We start from the raw sequence: 22,166 nt of genomic DNA, 5'->3' as shown, positions 1-22,166 counted from the left end.
ATGGCAATTTGAATGCAGCGATACCGTGACGAGATCCTGAGGCCCATTGTCATGCCATTCATCCGCCGCCATCACTTCATGTTTCAGCATGATAATGCACGGCCCCATGTCTCAAGGATCTGTACACAGTTCCTGGAAGCTGAAAATGTCCCAGTTCTTCCATGGCCTGCATACTCACCAGACATGTCACACATTGAGCATGTTTGGGATGCTCTGGATTGACGTGTTCGACAGATTGTTCCAGTTCCCACCAATATCCAGCAACTTCGCACAGCCATTGAAGAGGAGTGGGACAACATTCCATAGGCCACAATCAACAGCCTGATCAACTCTATGCGAAGGAGATGTGTCGCACTGCATGAGGCAAATGGTGGTCACACTAGATACTGACTGGTTTTCTGATCTGTGGTCTGTGAAATCCATAGATTGGGGCCTAATGAATTGATTTCAATTGACTGATTTCCTAATGAACTTTAACTCAGTGGTATCTTTTAAATTGTTGCGTATTTTTTATATTTTTATATTTTTTGTCTTCTTCAGTATTTTTCCCCAATTCAGTTTTCTTGCTTTTGTTTTTTCCCCAATTTTCTTTTTGGTTTACCCCATTTTTTCCACACTTTTTTAATAGAACAACAAAAAAATGATTTTATGTGTTCACAACAATGCTTAAACAACATCAGGGGTTGACATTTGAGGTCTGGGAAAAATCTAAAAAACTTCGATTTTAGAGTCAAGTTGCCCTTTAATTCAGTGAGCACGCCCTGACTGGTTATATTGTGTGTTAAAGACCTGACTGGGTCCAGCACCACACGATGCGGCTCGTTATATTGTTGTGTTAAAGACCTGACTGGACCCAGCACCACACGGTATGACTGGTTATATTGTTGTGTTAAAGACCTGACTGGACCCAGCACCACACGGTATGACTGGTTATATTGTTGTGTTAAAGACCTGACTGGACCCAGAACCACACGGTATGACTGGTTATATTGTTGTGTTAAAGACCTGACTGGACCCAGAACCACACGGTATGACTGGTTATATTGTTGTGTTAAAGACCTGACTGGACCCATAACCACACAGTATGACTGGTTATATTGTTGTGTTAAAGACCTGACTGGACCCAGAACCACACGGTATGACTGGTTATATTGTTGTGTTAAAGACCTGACTGGACCCAGCACCACACGGTATGACTGGTTATATTGTTGTGTTAAAGACCTGACTGGACCCAGAACCACACGGTATGACTCTTTATATTGTTGTGTTAAAGACCTGACTGGACCCAGAACCACACAGTATGACTGGTTATATTGTTGTTTTAAAGACCTGACTGGACCCAGAACCACACGGTACGGCTCATTTCTGTTGTGTGTGTGTTTGTGTACTGAGGAACATGCAACTAGAAGAAAGACACTTTCAATTTATTTAGGTATGGGGGGGCTTTATAAAGGTAAGGTAAGGGTTGGGGGCTTTATAAAGGTAAGGTAAGGGTTGGGGGCTTTTATAAAGGTAAGGGTTGGGGGCTTTATAAGGGTAAGGTAAGGGTTGGGGGCTTTATAAAGGTAAGGTAAGGGTTGGGGGCTTTATAAAGGTAAGGGTTGGGGGCTTTATAAAGGCAAGCTAAGGTAAGGGTTGGGGGCTTTATAAAGGTAAGGTAAGGGTTGGGGGCTTTATAAAGGTAAGGTAAGGGTTGGGGGCTTTATAAAGGTAAGGTAAGGGTTGGGGGCTTTATAAAGGTAAGGTAAGGGTTGGGGGCTTTATAAAGGTAAGATAAGGGTTGGGGGCTTTATAAAGGTAAGGTAAGGGTTGGGGGCATTATAAAGGTAAGGTAAGGGTTGGGGGCTTTATAAAGGTAAGGTAAGGGTTGGGGGCTTTATAAAGGTAAGGTAAGGGTTGGGGGCATTATAAAGGTAAGGTAAGGGTTGGGGGCATTATAAAGGTAAGGTAAGGGTTGGGGGCATTATAAAGGTAAGGTAAGGGTTGGGGGCTTTATAAAGGTAAGGTAAGGGTTGGGGGCTTTATAAAGGTAAGGTAAGGGTTGGGGGCTTTATAAAGGTAAGGTAAGGGTTGGGGGCATTATAAAGGTAAGGTAAGGGTTGGGGGCATTATAAAGGTAAGGTAAGGGTTGGGGGCTTTATAAAGGTAAGGTAAGGGTTGGGGGCATTATAAAGGTAAGGTAAGGGTTGGGGGCTTTATAAAGGTAAGGTAAGGGTTGGGGGCATTATAAAGGTAAGGTAAGGGTTGGGGGCTTTATAAAGGTAAGGTAAGGGTTGGGGGCATTATAAAGGTAAGGTAAGGGTTGGGGCTTTATAAAGGTAAGGTAAGGGTTGGGGGCTTTATAAAGGTAAGGTAAGGGTTGGGGGCTTTATAAAGGTAAGGTAAGGGTTGGGGGCTTTATAAAGGTAAGGTAAGGGTTGGGGGCTTTATAAAGGTAAGGTAAGGGTTGGGGGCTTTATAACGGTAAGGTAAGGGTTGGGGGCTTTATAAAGGTAAGGTAAGGGTTGGGGGCATTATAAAGGTAAGGTAAGGGTTGGGGGCTTTATAAAGGTAAGGTAAGGGTTGGGGGCTTTATAAAGGTAAGGTAAGGGTTGGGGGCTTTATAAAGGTAAGGTAAGGGTTGGGGGCTTTATAAAGGTAAGGTAAGGGTTGGGGGCTTTATAAAGGTAAGGTAAGGGTTGGGGGCTTTATAAAGGTAAGGTAAGGGCTGGGGGCTTTATAAAGGTAAGGTAAGGGTTGGGGGCTTTATAAAGGTAAGGTAAGGGTTGGGGGCATTATAAAGGTAAGGTAAGGGTTGGGGGCTTTATAAAGGTAAGGTACGGGTTGGGGGCTTTATAAAGGTAAGGTAAGGGTTGGGGGCTTTATAAAGGTAAGGTAAGGGTTGGGGGCTTTATAAAGGTAAGGTAAGGGTTGGGGGCTTTATAAAGGTAAGGTAAGGGTTGGGGGCATTATAAAGGTAAGGTAAGGGTTGGGGGCTTTATAAAGGTAAGGTAAGGGTTGGGGGCTTTATAAAGGTAAGGTAAGGGTTGGGGGCTTTATAAAGGTAAGGTAAGGGTTGGGGGCTTTATAAAGGTAAGGTAAGGGTTGGGGGCTTTATAAAGGTAAGGTAAGGGTTGGGGGCTTTATAAAGGTAAGGTAAGGGTTGGGGGCTTTATAAAGGGTTGATGTAACGTCGTCCCCAGGCTATTGCACACACAGCACATATCAAATCAAATCAAATCACATCACATTTTATTGGCCACATGCGCCGAATACAACAGCTGCAGACATTACAGTGAAATGCTTACTGACAGCCCTTAACCAACAATGCATTTATTTGTAATAAAAAAGTAAAATAAAACAACAACAAAAAAGTGTTGAGAACAAAGAGCAGAAGTGAAATAAAATAACAGTAGGGAGGCTATATATACAGGGGGGTACCGGTGCAGAGTCAATGTGCGGGGGCACCGGCTAGTTGAGGTAGTTGAAGTAATATGTACATGTGGGTAGAGTTAAAGTGACTATGCATAAATAATTAACAGAGTAGCAGCAGCGTAAAAAGATGGGGGGGGGGGCAGTGCAAATAGTCCGGGTAGCCATGATTAGCTGTTCAGGAGTCTTATGGCTTGGGGGTAGAAGCTGTTGAGAAGTCTTTTGGATCTAGACTTGGCACTCCGGTACCGCTTGCCGTGCGGTAGCAGAGAGAACAGTCTATGACTAGGGTGGCTGGAGTCTTTGACAATTTTGAGGGCCTTCCTCTGACACCGCCTGGTATAGAGGTCCTGGATGGCAGGAAGCTTGTCCCCAGTGATGTACTGGGCCGTACGCACTACCCTCTGTAGTGCCTTGCGGTCGGAGGCCAAGCAGTTGCCATACCAGGCGGTGATGCAACCAGTCAGGATGCTCTCGATGGTGCAGCTGTAGAAGTTTTGGAGGATCTGAGGACCCATGCCAAATCTTTTCAGTCTCCTGAGAGGGAATAGGCTTTGTTGTGCCCTCTTCACGACTGTCTTGGTGTGTTTGGACCATGATAGTTCGTTGGTGATGTGGACACCAAGGAACTTGAAGCTCTCAACCTGTTCCACTACAGCCCCGTCGATGAGAATGGGGGCGTGCTCAGTCCTCTTTTTTTTCCTGTAGTCCACAATCATCTCCTTTGTCTTGGTCATGAGGTTGTTATCCTGGCACCACATGGCCAGGTCTCTGACCTCCTCCCTATAGGCTGTCTCATCGTTGTCGGTGATCAGGCCTACCACTGTTGTGTCGTCGGCAAACTTAATGATGGTGTTGGAGTCGTGCCTGGCCATGCAGTCATGGGTGAACAGGGAGTACACGAGGGGACTGAGCACGCATCCCTGTGGAGCCCCCGTGTTGAGGATCAGTGTGGCAGATGTGTTGCTACCTACCCTTACCACCTGGGGGCGGCCCGTCAGGAAGTCCAGGATCCAGTTGCAGAGGGAGGTGTTTAGTAGAATAATAGTAGAGAGAATGATTTATTTCAGCTTTATTTATTTCACATTAGTATTTGGTAGCATTGTCTTTCAATTGTTTAACTTGGGTCAAACATTTCGGTTAGCTTCCACAACCTTCCCACAATAAGTTGGGTGAATTTTGTCCTTAAGCCATTTTGACACCACATTGTCCATTTGGAAGACCCATATGCGACCAAGCTTTAACTTCCTGACTGATGTCTTGAGATGTTGCTTCAACATATCCACATAATTTTCCTTCCTCATGATGCCATCTATTTTGTGAAGTTGTTATGATGAGTTTCTCGGGTATTCAAGTAATCAAGGATGTAAGAATATAGTTAGACACTTTGTAGAAAGTTAATACAAATATTTTATTAGTCGGTACCGGGTTAGAGACAACAATGGGCAGAGCTTAGCCTTTTGCTGTTTCCAACTCCCGAACAAAGGTCCACTCTCCCTTTATATACCCTTGGCTATCTTCCTCTCACATACATCTGGCAACCATCATAGTCACTCCCTTTCTCTGTTGTTATTACCATTTGCCCCAAGTCATTACATCCTGTCCATCAATCATACTACCATAAACATCACTAATCTACCTTGACACAAGGAATGTAGACTTCATGGCCCCAAACCACTTATCTCGTAACTCTACCTCGGTCCTCACTATCCTATGACTTGACATCATGACAGAAGTGCACCAGTCCCTCCTGCAGCAAAGCACCCCCACAGCATGATGCTGCCACCCCCGTGCTTCACGTTTGGGACGGTGTTCTTCGGCTTGCAAGCAGCCCCCTTTTTCCTCCAAACATAACGATGGTCATCATGGCCAAACAGTTCTATTTTTGTTTCATCAGACCAGAGTACATTTCTCCAAAAAGTACGATCTTTGTCCCCATGTGCAGTTGCAAACCGTAGTCTGGCTTTTTTATGGCGGTTTTGGAGCAGTGGCTTCTTCCTTGCTGAGCGGCCTTTCAGGTTATGTCGATATAGGACTCGTTTTACTGTGGACATAGATACTTTTGTACCTGTTTCCTCCAGCATCTTCACAAGGTCCTTTGCTATTGTTCTGGGATTGATTTGCACTTTTCGCACCAAAGTACATTAATCTCTAGGAGACAGAACACGTCTCCTTCCTGAGCGGTATGATGGTTGCGTGGTCCCATGGTGTTTATACAGTCGTATGAAAAAGTTTGGGCACCCCTCTGAGGCTGCATAATAATTGACTCTGTCATCACAGAAAATGATCACAGTGGCATGCCATTCATTTTCTAATAAAAGCTGAGTACTGGGGTATTGTCCAGACAAAGATTTTTAGTGTAGCAATATTAAGTTGTATGAAATAAAATCAGATGTGAAAAATAGGCTATGCAAAAATGTGGGCACCCTTGTCATTCTGTTGATTTGAATACCTGTAACTACTTAGCACTGATTAATTGGAACACACAATTGGTTTGGTGAGCTCATTAAGCCTTGAACTTCATAGACAAGTGCATCCAATCATGAGAAAATGTATTTAAGGTGGCCAACTGCAAGTTGTTGTTCTCTTTGACTCTCCTCTGAAGAGTGGCAACATGAGGGCCTCAAAACAACTCTCAAATGACCTGAAAACAAAGATTGTTCAACATTATGTTTTAGGGGAAAGCTACAAAAAGCTATCACAGAGATGTAAGCTGTCAGTGTCCACTGTGAGGAACATAGTGAGGAAATGGAAGACCACAGGCACAGTTCTTGTTAAGGCCAGGAGTGGCAGGCCAAGTAAAATATCGGAGAGGCAAAGGCGAAGGATGGTGAGAACGGTCAAAAACAGCCCACAGACCACCTCCAAAGACCTACAACATCATCTTGCTGCAGATGGTGTCACTGTGCATCGTTCAACAATTCAGCGCACTTTGCACAAGGAGAAGCTGTACGGGAAAGTGATGCGGAAGAAGCCTTTTCTGCCACACGCCACAAACAGAGTCGCTTGAGGTATGCAAACGCACATTTGGACAAGCCAGCTTCATTTTGGAATAAGGTGCTGTGGACTGATGAAACAAAGATTGAGTTATTTGGTCATAACGAGGGGTGTTATGCATGGCGGCAAAAGAACACAGCGTTCCAAGAAAAACACTTGCTACCCACAGTAAAATTTGGTGGGGGTTCCATCATGCTGTGGGTCTGTGTGGCCAGTGCCGGTACTGGGAATCTTGTTAAAGTTGAGGGTCGCATGGATTCCACTCAATATCAGCAGATTATTGGGAATAATGTTGAAGAATCAGTCACAAAGCTGAAGTATATTTCAACAAGACAACGACCCAAAACACTGCTCAAAATCTACCCGGGCATTTATGCAAAGGAACAAGTACAATGTTCTGGAATGGCCATCCCAGTCCCCAGACCTGAATATCGTTGAGAATCTGTGGGATGATTTGAAGCGGGCTGTCCGTGCTCGGCAACCATCAAACCTAACTGAAGTGGAGATGTTTTGTAAGGAGGAATGGTCCAAAATACCTTCATCCAGAATCCAGACACTCATTAGAGGCTATAGGAAGTGTCTAGAGGCTGTTATTTTAGCAAAAGGAGGCTCTACTAAATATTGATGTGATTTTTCTGTTGGGGTGCCCAAATGTATGCACCTGTCTAATTTCATTTTGATGCATATTGCACATTTTCTGTTAATCCAATAAACCTCATTTCACTACTGAAATATTACTGTGTCCATCAGTTATTTTATAGATCAAAATGAAATTGCTGATCCAAACACCCAATTATTTATAAATGGAAATCATAGAAATTGTCAGGGGTTCCCAACATTTTTCATACATTTACATTACATTTACGTCATTTAGCAGACGCTCTTATCCAGAGTGACTTACAAATTGGTGCATTCACCCTATAGCCAGTGGGATAACCACTTTACAATTTTTTTTACTTTTTTTTTTTTTTTTGGGGGGGGGGTTGAAGGATTACTTTATCCTATCCCAGGTATTCCTTAAAGAGGTGGGGTTTCAAATGTCTCCGGAAGGTGGTGAGTGACTCCGCTGTCCTGGCGTTGTGAGGGAGCTTGTTCCACCATTGGGGTGCCAGAGCAGCGAACAGTTTTGACTGGGCTGAGCGGGAACTATGCTTCCGCAGAGGAAGGGGAGCCAGCAGGCCAGAGGTGGATGAACGCAATGCCCTCGTTTGGGTGTAGGGACTGATCAGAGCCTGAAGGTACGGAGGTGCCGTTCCCTTCACAGCTCCATAGGCAAGCACCATGGTCTTGTAACAGATGCGAGCTTCAACTGGAAGCCAGTGGAGTGTGCGAGGAGCGGGGTGACGTGAGAGAACTTGGGAAGGTTGAACACCAGACGGGCTGGATGAGTTGTAGGGGTTTAATGGCACAGGCAGGGAGCCCAGCCAACAGGGAGTTGCAGTAGTCCAGACGGGAGATGACAAGTGCCTGGATTAGGACCTGTGCGCCTTCTGTGTAAGGCAGGGTCGTACTCTCCGAATGTTGTAGAGCATGAACCTACAGGATCGGGTCACCGCCTTGATGTTAGCGGAGAACGACAGGGTGTTGTCCAGGGTCACGCCAAGGCTCTTCGCACTCTGGGAGGAGGACACAACAGAGTTGTCAACCGTGATGGCGAGATCATGGAACGGGCAGTCCTTCCCCGGGAGGAAGAGCAGCTCCGTCTTGCCAAGGTTCAGCTTGAGGTGGTGATCCGTCATCCATACTGATATGTCTGCCAGACATGCAGAGATGCGATTCGCCACCTGGTTATCAGAAGGGGGAAAGGAGAAGATTAGTTGTGTATCGTCAGCGTAGCAATGATAGGAGAGGCCATGTGAGGATATGACAGAGCCAAGTGACTTGGTGTATAGCGAGAATAGGAGAGGGCCTAGAACTGAGCCCTGGGGGACACCAGTGGTGAGAGCACGTGGTGCGGAGACAGCTTCTCGCCACGCCACTTGGTAGGAGCGACCGGTCAGGTAGGACGCAATCCAAGAGTGAGCCGCGCCGGAGATGCCCAGCTCGGAGAGGGTGGAGAGGAGGATCTGATGGTTCACAGTATCAAAGGCAGCAGACAGGTCTAGAAGGATAAGAGCAGAGGAGAGAGAGTTAGCTTTAGCAGTGCGGAGAGCCTCCGTGACACAGAGAAGAGCAGTCTCAGTTGAATGACCAGTCCTGAAACCTGACTGGTTTGGATCAAGAAGGTCATTCTGAGAGAGATAGCAAGAGAGTTGGCTAAAGACGGCACGCTCAATAGTTTTGGAAAGAAAAGAAAGAAGGGATACTGGTCTGTAGTTGTTGACATCAGAGGGATCGAGTGTTGGTTTTTTGAGAAGGGGTGCAACTCTCGCTCTCTTGAAGACGGAAGGGACATAGCCAGCGGTCAAGGATGAGTTGATCAGCGAGGTGAGGTAGGGGAGAAGGTCACCGGAGATGGTCTGGAGAAGAGAGGAGGGGATAGGTCAAGCGGGCAGGTTGTTGGGCGGCCTGCAGTCACAAGTCGCAAGATTTTATCTGGAGAGAGAGGGGAGAAAGAAGTCAAAGCATAGGGTAGGGCAGTGTGAGCAGGACCAGCAGTGTCATTTGACTTAACAAACGAGGATCGGATGTCGTCATCCTTCTTTTCAAAGTGGTTGACGAAGTCATCCACAGAGAGGGAGGAGGGGGGGGGGGGGAGGATTCAGCAGGGAGGAGAATGTGGCAAAGAGCTTCCTAGGGTTAGAGGCAGATGCTTGGAATTTAGAGTGGTAGAAAGTGGCCATAGCAGCAGAAACAGATGAAGAAAATGTAGAGAGGCGGGAGTGAAAAGATGACAGGTCGGCAGGGAGTCTAGTTTTCTTCCATTTGTTTCTCCAGCTGCCCGGAGCTCTGTTCTGTGAGCTCGAAATGAGTCATCAAGCCACGGAGCTGGAGGGGAGGATCGAGCCGGCCGGGAGGATAGGGGACATAGAGAGTCAAAGGATGCAGAAAGGGAGGAGAGGAGGGTTGAGGAGGCAGAATCAGGAGATTGGAGGGAGAAGGATTGAGCAGAGGGAAGAGATGATAGGATGGAAGAGGAGAGAGTAGCGGGAGAGAGAGAGCGAAGGTTGCGGCGGCGCATTACCATCTGTGTAGGGGCAGAGTGAGTAGTGTTGGAGGAGAGCGAGAGAGAAAAGGATACAAAGTAGTGGTCGGAGACATGGAGGGGAGTTGCAGTGAGATTAGTAGAAAAACAGCATCTAGTAAAGATAAGGTCAAGCTTATTGCCTGCCTTGTGAGTAGGGGGGGACGGTGAGAGGGTGAGGTCAAAAGAGGAGAGGAGTGGAAAGAAGGAGGCAGAAAGGAGTCAAATGTAGACGTAGGGAGGTTGAAATCCCCCAAAACTGTGAGGGGTGAGCCATCCTCAGGAAAGGAACTTATCAAGGCGTCAAACTCATTGATGAACTCTCCAAGGGAACCTGGAGATAGATGACAAGGATATTAAGCTTAAATGGGCTAGTGACTGTGACAGCATGGAATTCAAATGAGGAGATGGACAGATGGGTTAGGGGAAAGATTGAGAATGTCCACTTGGGAGAGATGAGGATTCCTGTGCCACCACCCCGCTGACCAGATGCTCCCGGGGTATGTGAGAACACATGCTCAGATGAGGAGAGAGCAGTAGGAGTAGCAGTGTTTTCAGTGGTAATCCATGTTTCCGTCAGCGCCAAGAAGTCGAGGGACTGGAGGGTAGCATAGGCTGGGATGAAGTCTCCCTTGTTGGCAGCAGAACGGCAGTTCCAGAGGCTGCCTGAGACCTGGAACTCCAGGTGTGTGGTGCGTGCAGGGACCACCAGGTTAGAGAGGCAGCAGCCACGCAGTGTGAGGCGTTTGTGTAGCCTGTGCGGAGAGGAGAGAACAGGGATAGGCAGAGGCATAGTTGACAGGCTGCAGCAAATGGCTACAATAATGCAGAGGAGATCGGAATGAAATGAACTAAACATCTGGGAAAGGAGAGAGCGGGGCCTCCCTCACCACAACTCCCAAATATAACTCTCCCAACTTCCACCTCAGAAACTATAATTGTTTCACTGAAACACCCGAATAAAACTCTCCCAACTTCCACTTTAGAAATTATAATTGTTGTAAACTACAGCGGTTCAATGTTTCTAGGAATAGACTCTAACTTACTTTATTCAGCTAGCTAACTATAGCCCAGGGCACCGTATCCTATGACGCCATAGCTAACTAGCATGCTAGCATCCAATAACACACGGTTTAGCACCAATACTTGGATACAACAAACTACCAATAGTGTGTTAACACACTAAACAGATAATTCGTGTCCGTGTCTAGTTCCTTTCATAACGCAGCAATAATTAAATGTTGGCTAGCTAGCACAAAGTCAGTCATGCTAGCTACACAAGTGGACATAATGTTAACTTTCACTGCTATGCGGATGACACACAGCTGTACATTTCAATGAAGCATGGTGAAGCCCCAAAATTGCCCTCGCTGGAAGCCTGTGTTTCAGACATAAGGAAGTGGATGGCTGAAAACTTTTTACTTTTAAACTCGGACAAAACAGAGATGCTTGTTCTAGGTCCCAAGAAACAAAGAGATCTTCTGTTAAATCTGACAATTCATCTTGATGGTTGTAAAGTCGTCTCAAATAAAACTGTGAAGGACCTAGGCGTTACTCTTGACCCTGATCTCTCTTTTGACGAACATATCAAGACTGTTTCAAGGACAGCTTTTTTCCATCTACGTAACATTGCAAAAATCAGAAATTTTCTGTCCAAAAATGATGCAGAAAAATTAATCCATGCATTTGTTACTTCTAGGTTAGACTACTGCAATGCTCTATTTTCCGGCTACCCGGATAAAGCACTAAATAAACTTCAGTTAGTGCTAAATACGGCTGCTAGAATCCTGACTAGAACCAAGAAATTTGATCATATTACTCCAGTGCTAGCTTCCCTACACTGGCTTCCTGTTAAGGCAAGGGCTGATTTCAAGGTTTTACTGTTAACCTATAAAGCGTTACATGGGCTTGCTCCTACCTATCTTTCCGAGTTGGTCCTGCCGTACATACCAATACGTACGCTACGGTCACAAGACGCAGGCCTCCTAATTGTCCCTAGAATTTTTAAGCAAACAGCGGGAGGCAGGGCTTTCTCCTATAGATCTCCATTTTTATGAAACAGTCTGCCTACCCATGTGAGAGACGCAGACTCGGTCTCAACCTTTAAGTCTTTACTGAAGACTTATCTCTTCAGTAGGTCATATGATTGAGTGTAGTCTGGCCCAGGAGTGTGAAGGTGAACGGAAAGGCTGGAGCAACGAACAGCCCTTGCTGTCTCTGCCAGGCCGGTTCCCCTCTCCACTGGGGTTCTCTGCCTCTAACCCTGTTGCAGGGGCTGAGTCACTGGCTTGCTGGTGCTCTTTCATGCCGTCCCTGGGAGGGGTGCGTCACTTGAGTGGGTTGAGTTACTGACGTGATCTTCCTGTCTGGGTTGGCGCCCCCCCCTTGGTTTGTGCTGTGGTGGAGACCTCTGTGGGCTATACTCGGCCTTGTCTCAGGATTGTAAGTTGGTGGTTGGGGATATCCCTCTAGTGGTGCGGGGGCTGTGCTTTGGCGGAGTGGGTGGGGTTATATCCTTCCTGTTTGGCCCTGTCCGGGGGTTTCTTCGGATGGGGCCACAGTGTCTCCGGACCGCTCCTGTCTCATCCTCCAGTATTTATGCTGCAGTAGTTTATGTGTCGGGGGGCTGGGGTTAGTTGGTTATACCTGGAGTACTTCTCCTGTCTTATCCAGTGTCCTGTGTGAATTTAAGTATGCTCTCTCTAATTCTCTCGTTCTCTCTTTCTCTCTGAGAACCTGAGCCCTAGGACCATACGTCAGGACTACCGGGCATGATGACACCTTGCTGTCCCCAGTCCGCCTGGCCTTGCTGCTATTCCAGTTTCAACTGTTCTGCCTGCGGCTACGAAACCCCTACCTGTCCCAGACCTGCTGTTTTCAACTCTTAATGATCGGCTATGAAAAGCCAACTGAGAGACCTGAGCCCTAGGACCATACGTCGGGACTACCGGCCGTGGTGACTCCTTGCTGTCCCCAGTCCGCCTGGCCTTGCTGCTATTCCAGTTTAAACTGTTCTGCCTGCGGTTATGGAACCCCTACCTGTCCCAGACCTGCTGTTTTCAACTCTTAATGATCGGCTATGAAAAGCCAACTGAGATTTATTCCTGATTATTATTTGACCATGCTTGTCACTTATGAACATTTTTGAACATCTTGGCATGGTTCTGTTATAATCTCCACCCGGCACAGCCAGAAGAGGACTGGCCACCCCTCATAGCCTGGTTCCTCTCTAGGTTTCTTCCTAGGTTTTGCCTTTCTAGGGAGTTTTTCCTAGCCACCGTGCTTCTACACCTGCATTACTAGCTGTTTGGGGTTTTAGGCTGGGTTTCTGTACAGCACTTCGAGATATTAGCTGATGTAAGAAGGGCTATATAAAATAAAATTGATTGATTGATTGACTACACATCTCGAATGTTCAGAAGGGGAAGCTTTATGTTGCAAAATTCTCATTGACTAAAATTATATTGTATTTAACTGCTACAGTACTGCTAGCTGGTAGTGTTGGCTAGCTAGCAATGGCTGTGGTGTTGACTTTGTTTGAAAAACGGCGTCGCTGCGAACGAGTGTAGCTGGCTAAAATGATATTGTATTTAGTTGCTACAGTACTGCTAGCTGGTAGTGTTGGCTAGCTAGCAATGGCTGCTGTGATGACTTTGTTTGAAAAACGGCGTCGCTGCGAACGAATGTAGCTGGCTAAAAGGATATTGTATTTAGTTACTACAGTACTGCTAGCTAGCAATGGCTGCGGTGTTGACTTTGTTTGAAAAACGGCGTCGCTGCGAACGAATGTAGCTGGCTAGCTAACCTCGATAGTTTTTCTATACTACACCTTTATCTTTGATACAAATACAACTATGTAGCTAGCTAACATTACACTAATCAAATCGTTCCATTGTAATGTAATGTGTCATATTACCTGCGGAGCGAAGTACAGCATGACTACTCACCTCACCTCCTCTCCTTTAGCATGTTTTCTTCTTCATACGACTGTACTATTGTAATATTGTCTGTACAGGCGTTTGGAAATTGCTCCCAAGGATGAACCAGACTTGTGGAGCTCTACAAAAACATTTTTTCTGAGGTCTTGGCTGATTTCCCCATGATGTCAAGCAAAGAGACTTGACAACTTCTGACCCACTGGAATTGTGATACAGTGAATTATAAGTGAAATAATCTGTCTGTAAACATGACTTGTGTCATGCACAAAGTAGATGTCCTAACCGACTTGCCAAAACTATAGTTTGTTAACAAGAAATTTGTGGAGTGGTTGAAAAACAAGTTTTAATTACTCCAACCTAAGTGTATGTAAACTTCAGACTTCAACTGTAAGTATCATTTATTTATTTTGTCATCTTATCCAGAGCGACTTACAGTTAAGTGAGCGCATCCATTATTTATTCATATTTTTCATACTGGCCGTGGGAATCGAACCCACAACCCTGGCGCTGCAAACGCCATGCGCTACCAACTGAGCTACATCCCTGCACGATGCTGGGCCAATTGTGCGCCGCCCCATGGGTCTCCCGGTCACAGCCGGCTACGACAGAGCCTGGAATTGAACCAGGATCTCTAGTGGCACAGCTAGCACTGCGATGCAGTGCCTTAGACCACTGCACCACTCGGGAGGCCATGTATGTATGTATGTATGTATGTATGTATGTATGTATGTATGTATGTGTACACAAACATTTCACCCACTGTACAGCCAAACCTATGGATTGTATTGGGGACATACTGATTCAGTGGCTTGCGAAAGGATTCATCCCCCTTGGCATTTTTCCTATTTTGTTGCCTTACAACATGGAATTAAAATTGATTTTTTGGGGGTTTGTATCATTTGATTTGAAGATGCAAAAAAAAAAAAACAGAACTTCAGCGTGCTTAACTATTCACCCCCCCAAAGTCAATACTTTGTAGAGCCACCTTTTGCAGCAATTACAGCTGCAAGTCTCTTGGGGTATGTCTCTATAAGCTTGGCACATCTAGCCACTGGGATTTTTGCCCATTCTTCAAGGCAAAACTGCTCCAGCTCCTTCTAGTTGGATGGGTTCTGCTGGTGTACAGCAATCTTTAAGTCATACCACAGATTCTCAATTGGATTGAGGTCTGGGCTTTGACTAGGCCATTCCAAGACATTTAAATGTTTCCTCTTAAACCAATCGAGTCTTGCTTTAGCTGTATGCTTAGGGTCATTGTCCTGCTGGAAGGTGAACCTCCGTCCCAGTAATATAGCCAATACAGTGTGTAAACATAAATTAATGTATGTATGTGTAATGAGATTAGGGAAATGGTCTGCTACCAATATAATGAGATTAGGGAAGAGGCTTCCTATGGAAAAGAGCCCATGACCTTTTGAAGTAAACCACATGTGACATCTGGACATTGAAAGATAATAAAGTCTAATTCTTGGATTCACAAGCTCCGGTCTTTTGAGAGATATTTTTGAGTTGACCATTTTTTTAGTCAAATATTTCTATGACACTTTGCAACTGCTTCAGTGTTATTTTTGGTCTCTTTGTTGCCTCTCTGATTAATGCCCTCCTTGCCTGGTCTGTGAGTTTTGGTGGGCGGCCCTCTCTTGGCAGGTTTGTTGTGGTGCCATATTCTTTCCATTTTCTATTAATGGATTTAATGGTGCTCCGTGGGATGTTCAAAGTTTCTGATATTTTTTATAACCCAACCCTGATCTGTACTTCTCCACAACTTTGTCCCTGACCTGTTTGGAGAGTTCCTTGGTCTTCATGGTGCCGCTTGCTTGGTGGTGCCCCTTGCTTAGTGGTGTTGCAGACTCTGGAGCCTTTCAGAACAGGTGTATATATACTGAGATCATGTGACACTTAGACTGCACACCGGTGGTCTTTATTTAACTAATTATGTGACTTCTGAAGGTAATTGGTTGCACCAGATCTTATTTAGGGGCTTCATAGCAAAGGGGGTGAATACATATGCACGCACCACTTTTCCGTTATTTATTTTTTTAGAATTTTTTGAAACAAGTTATTTTTTTCATTTCACTTCACCAATTTGGACTATTTTGTGTATGTCCATTACATGAAATCCAAATAGAAATCCATTTAAATTACTGGTTGTAATGCAACAAAATAGGAAAAACGCCAAGGGAGATGAATACTTTTACAAAGCACTGTATATATATATATACACCACCGTTCAAAAGTTTGGGGTCACTTAGAAATTTACATGTTTTCGAAAGAAAAGCAATTTTTTTGTCCATTAAAATTACATCAAATTGATCAGAAATACAGTGTAGACATTGTAAATGGCTATTGTAGCTGGAAACGGCTGATTTTTAATGGAATATCTACATAGGCGTACAGAGGCCCATTATCAGCAACCATCAGTCCTTTGTTCCAATGGCACATTGTGTTTGCTAATCCAAGTTTATCATTTTAAAAGGCTAATTGATCATTAGAAAACCCTTTTGAAATTATGTTAGCACAGATGATAACTTTTGTGCTGATTAAAGAAGCAATAAAACTGTCCTTTTTGAGACTAGTTGAGTATCTGGAGCATCAGCAATTGTGGGTTCGATTACAGGCTCAAAATGGGCAGAAACAAAGAACTTTCTTCTGAAACTCGTCAGTCTATTCTTGTTCTCAGAAATTAAGGCTATTCCATGCGAGAAATTGCCAAGAAAATGAAGATCTCGTACAATACTGTGTACTACTCCCTTCACAGAACAGCACAAACTGGCTCTAACCAGAATAGAAAGAGGAGTGGGAGGCCCCGGTGCACAACTGAGCAAGAGGACAAATACATTAGAGTGTCTAGTTTGAGAAACAGATGCCTCACAGGTCCTCAACTGGCAGCTTCATTACAGTGGGGAAAAAAAGTATTTTTATTCAGCCACCAATTGTGCAAGTTCTCCCACTTAAAAATATGAGAGAGGCCTGTAATTTTCATCATAGGTACATGTCACCTATGACAGACAAAATGAGGGGAAAAAATCCAGAAAATCACATTGTAGGATTTTTAATAAATGTATTTGCAAATTATGGTGGAAAATAAGTATTTGGTCAATAAGAAAGGTTTCTCAATACTTTGTTATATACCCTTTGTTGGCAATGACACAGGTCAAACATTTTCTGTAAGTCTTCACAAGGTTTTCATACCCTGTTGCTGGTATTTTGGCCCATTCCTCCATGCAGATCTCCTCTAGAGTAGTGATGTTTTGGGGCTGTCGCTGGGCAACACAGACTTTCAACTCCCTCCAAAGATTTTCTATGGGGTTGAGATCTGGAGACTGGCTAGGCCACTCCAGGACCTTGAAATGCTTCTTACGAAGCCACTCCTTCGTTGCCCGGGCGGTGTGTTTGGGATCATTGTCATGCTGAAAGACCCAGCCACGTTTCATCTTCAATGCCCTTGCTGATGGAAGGAGGTTTTCACTCAAAATCTCACGATACATGGCCCCATTCATTCTTTCCTTTACACAGATCAGTCGTCCTGGTCCCTTTGCAGAAAAACAGCCCCAAAGCATGATGTTTCCACCCCCATGCTTCACAGTAGGTATGGTGTTCTTTGGATGCAACTCAGCATTCTTTGTCCTCCAAACACGACGAGTTGAGTTTTTACCAAAAAGTTCTATTTTGGTTTCATCTGACCATATGACATTCTCCCAATCCTCTTCTGGATCATCCAAATGCACTCTAGCAAACTTCAGACGGGCCTGGACATGTACTGGCTTAAGCAGGGGGACACGTCTGGCACTGCAGGATTTGAGTCCCTGGCGGCGTAGTGTGTTACTGATGGTAAGCTTTGTTACTTTGGTCCCAGCTCTCTGCAGGTCATTCACTAGGTCCCCCTGTGTGGTTCTGGGATATTTGCTCACCGTTCTTGTGATCATTTTGACCCCACGGGGTGAGATCTTGCGTGGAGCCCCAGATCGAGGGAGATTATCAGTGGTCTTGTATGTCTTCCATTTCCTAATAATTGCTCCCACAGTTGATTTCTTCAAACCAAGCTGCTTACCTATTGCAGATTCAGTCTTCCCATTCTGGTGCAGGTCTACAATTTTGTTTCTGGTGTCCTTTGACAGCTCTTTGGTCTTGGCCATAGTGGAGTTTGGAGTGTGACTGTTTGAGGTTGTGGACTGGTGTCTTTTATACTGATAACAAGTTCAAACAGGTGCCATTAATACAGGTAACGAGTGGAGGACAGAGGAGCCTCTGAAAGAAGAAGTTACAGGTCTGTGAGAGCCAGAAATCTTTCTTGTTTGTAGGTGACCAAATACTTATTTTCCACCATAATTTGCAAATAAATTCATAAAAAATCCTACAATGAGATTTTCTGGATTTTTTTTTCTCAATTTGTCTGTCATAGTTGACGTGTACCTATAATGAAAATTACAGGCCTCTCTCATCTTTTTAAGTGGGAGAACTTGCACAATTGGTGGCTGACTAAATACTTTTTTCCCCCACTGTAAATAGTACCCGCAAAACACCTGTCTCAATGTCAACAGTGAAGAGGCGACTCCGGGATGCTGAACTTCTAGGCAGAGTCCAGTGTCTGTGTTCTTTTGCCCATCTTAATCTTTTCTTTTCATTGGCCAGTTTGAGATATGGCTTTTTCTTTGCAACTCTGCCTAGAAGCTCAGCATCCCGGAGTCGCCTCTTCACTGTTGACATTGAGACTGGTGTTTTGCAGGTACTATTAAATGAAGCTGCCAAAAAACATATGGGGGATTGGAAGTGATGCAGACAATTAAATTGATGGAAGTTACAATCTATCTGCAATATTAAAGCTGATCCACCCGCTAAAAAATAAAGGAAAAAATAAATACAACTTTAATGAAAAAGTAATACTTTTTAAAAAAAACATTTCCGTGGTCGTAACGTTAACAGGAAAAAATGACAGGCATAAGCAAGAGTATGAAAGCAATCAATCCAGTGAAATTTAAGTGACAAGTGGATTTTGCAGACCTCAAACAGGAAATAGATGGCTGAAAAGGAGAGATCCTCAGGTGGGCTGGGCGTTGCTAGATTGAGACTGAAACCTACAATAAGATCCATGAAATGAAACACCAAGATCACCAGCTTTGTATCCTACTTCACCATTTGAAGAAGTTTGTGTCTGTTTCCCCAGTAGACCTTTCAAACAAAGACGAATGGCATTGTATAAGTGTTATGTTCTTGCTGGTGAATGAAGAGGGTACGGGTACTATAATTTCAATAAGGGCACTCTGTGTAATGAGGCTACCTCATAGATCTGTGTCCCAAATGGCACCCTATTCACTCTGGGCCCTGGTCAAAAGTAGTGCACTATATAGGGAATATGGTGCTATTTGGGACATGCCCCGGGGTTCTCAGTGGGTCGAATGCATTGTGTTGGTTGGTCCTCAGGGTTTGGTACCATGGTAACTGGAGGTTGGCCCTCAGGGGTTGGTACCATGGTAACTGGAAGTGGGAGAGATGCTAGAGAGTTCTCTGAAGGGACTGACAGCTCTCCTTCTCCTGGAGCTCACCCCCTATACTCAGGAGGTCAGGGGGGACTGACGGAAGACAGACACACGGATGCACTGATGTGTAAATACACATACACACACACACACACACACGCACACACACACACACACACACACACACACACACACACGCACACACACACACACACACACACACACACACACACACACACGCACACGCACACGCACACGCACACACACACACACACACACACCTTTTTCCCAGGGGGCTGACAGAAGACCAACTAGTCTAGACGACACAGATACCATCCCTCAGGATAGACAATTAGCGTGTGTTTGTGTGTGTGTTAACATGTGTACTGTGACTAGTATGATGCAACTGTGACAAGACATTAACTCAGTCGTTAATCAGGGAACCGCACTAGGAGTTAAAGGGGTTTATCAAGAACATAGAGAAGAGTTAGAAACATGTGTTAAAGTGTCACTCCACAATAATACATTCATTGACATTACTAAATACAGATTTTAAACCACATTGTGGAACATTCAGATTTTTGAGACACTGTAGGTAGACAATCAAAGTAGGCAAGACAGTACAATATACATTTTATACATCTGAAGAATTAGTTAAAAAAAAAACTTTTTTTTAATTTTAGTCATTTAGCAGACGCTCTTATCCAGAGCGAGTGCATACATGTTTTTTTTGTTTTTTTTTCAATACTGTTGATCTTTTTTTCATTATTTGGATAAGCAGATTGGCATAAATATCTCTTACAGGTCATACTTTATCATTTTACAAGTTAAATATCTCTTACGGGTCATACTTTATCCTTTTACAAGTTAAATATCTCTTACGGGTCATACTTTGACCTTTTACAACAAGTTAAATATCTCTTACGGGTCATACTTTGTCCTTTTACAACAAGTTAAATATCTCTTACGGGTCATACTTTGTCCTTTTACAACAAGTTAAATATCTCTTACGGGTCATACTTTGTCCTTTTACAACAGGTTAAATGTCTTTCAAAAGCGTGAACACACGCACACACACACACACACACAAACACACACACACACACATACCCATGCACACATGGGCTTCTCCTGGATAGGATACATTTTAATTTGCCATTACAGAAGGAAATCCTAAATCCATTGTGGTGGTATCCTATCTTAGACTGTAATACATGAAGAGAGTAAACAAGAGATTAAAAATCTATATAGTTTAATAATATGTCAAAAACATTTTAGTAGACCCTCTTATCCAGAGCAACTTACAGTTAGTGAGTACATTTTTTTTTTTTCATACTGGTCCCCCGTGGGAATCAAACCCACAACCCTGGCGTTGCAAGCGCCATGCTCTACCAACTGAGCTACACGGGACTAAACTTAGTTGTCACCTCTCTCCCTCTCCATGGCCAACCGTTAACGTACGCACATTTTCAACTTTGACACTGCAATCCAAAGTTCTCCCAGCCAGTTCAGTCAACATGTGTGACACATATTATGGGATGGGACGACATCATGTAATGTGGATCGAATTAAAGACAATTCTACAACAATCTTAACACCTCATCTGTCTCCCTATTCAAGGCGACAAGACTGAGCTGCTTCCTCCCAAGGAATGGGAGATTCAGTATAGTGTCACGTTGTATAATGATTAGAAGACAGGCGCAGGAAACGAATTAGAGGTTTGATTTACTCCACCCAACACAACCACGTGTGTATATACAAAAGGGATGTAACCCAAACAAAGAACGAGGTGTAACCTCTACACAATACACAGGGCGAGACCCGTAAACAACCAGAGCACTATACACGGTACTCACGAGACCAACGGACATGGGACAAATATCGACAAGGACAATGGGGAACAGAGGGCACATATATACACATACTAATCAGGGGGAACCTACAGGTAGGCCCTCCTGTAGCTCAGTGGGTAGAGCATGGCGCTTGCAACGCCAGGGTTGTGGGTTTGATTCCCACGGGGGGGCCAGTATGAAAAATGTATGCACTCACTAACTGTAAGTCGCTCTGGATAAAAGCGTCTGCTAAATGACTGAAATGTAAAAAAAATGTGTGCGTAATGAGACAAGACAATCTGGAGGTGGTAATGATCCATGTCAGTGATGCCTAGAACGCCACACTGCAAAGTCTCTGACCTCCTCTCTATAGGCTGTATCAAACTTAATGTGTCATGTGTATATATCTTGAGAGGAGTACAGGGGGGGACTAAGCACGCAACCCTGAGGGGCTCCCGTTTTACATTTTAGTCATTTAGCAGACACTCTTATCCAGAGCGACTTACAGTTAGTGAGTGCATACATTTTTCATACTGGCCCCCTGTGGGAATCGAACCCACAACCCTGGCGTTGCAAACGCCATGCTCTACCAACTGAGCTACATCCCTGCCGGCCATTCCCTCCCCTACCCTGGACGACGCTGGGTCAGCGTGGCGGATGTGTTGTTGCCTACCCTCACCACCTGGGGGCGGACCGTCAGGAAGTCCAGGATCCAGTTGCAGAGGGAGGTGTTCAGTCCCAGGAACCTTAGCTTAGTGATGAACTTCGAGGGCACTACGGTGTTGAACACTGAGCTGTAGTCAATGAACAGCATTCTCACTTAGGTGTTCCTTTGTCCAGGTGGGGCAGTGTGGAGCGCAATAGAGATTGCATAATCTGTGGATCTGTTAGGGCGGTATGTGAATTGGAGTGGGTCCAGGGTTTCTGGGATAATGGTGTTGATGTGAGCCATGACCAGCCTTTCAAAGCATTTCATGGCTACAGATGTGAGTGCTACAGGGCGATAGTCATTTAGACAGGTTACCTTGGCGTTCTTGGGCACAGGGACTTTGGTGGTCTGCTTGAAACAGGTAGGTATGACAGACTGGATCAGGGAGAGGTTGAAAATGTCAGTGAAGACACTTTCCAGCTGGTCACCACAAGCTCTGAGTACGTGTCCTGGTAATCCGTCTGGCATTGTGAATGTTGACCTGTTTAAAGGTCTTACTCAAATCTGCTATGGAGAGCATGATCACACAGTCGTCTGGGAAAGCTGGTGCTCTCATGCATGGTTCAGTGTTGCTTGCCTTGAAGCGAGCATAGAAGGCATTTAGCTCATCTGGTAGGCTCGCGTCACTGGGCAGCTTGCGGCTGGGTTTCCCTTGGTAATCCGTGACAGTTTGCACGA

The sequence above is a fragment of the Coregonus lavaretus genome (assembly GCF_964263955.1).
Source record: "Coregonus lavaretus genome assembly, chromosome: 9".
NCBI classification, from domain to species: Eukaryota; Metazoa; Chordata; class Actinopteri; order Salmoniformes; family Salmonidae; genus Coregonus; species Coregonus lavaretus.
Note: the sequence above shows the minus strand (reverse complement) of the source record.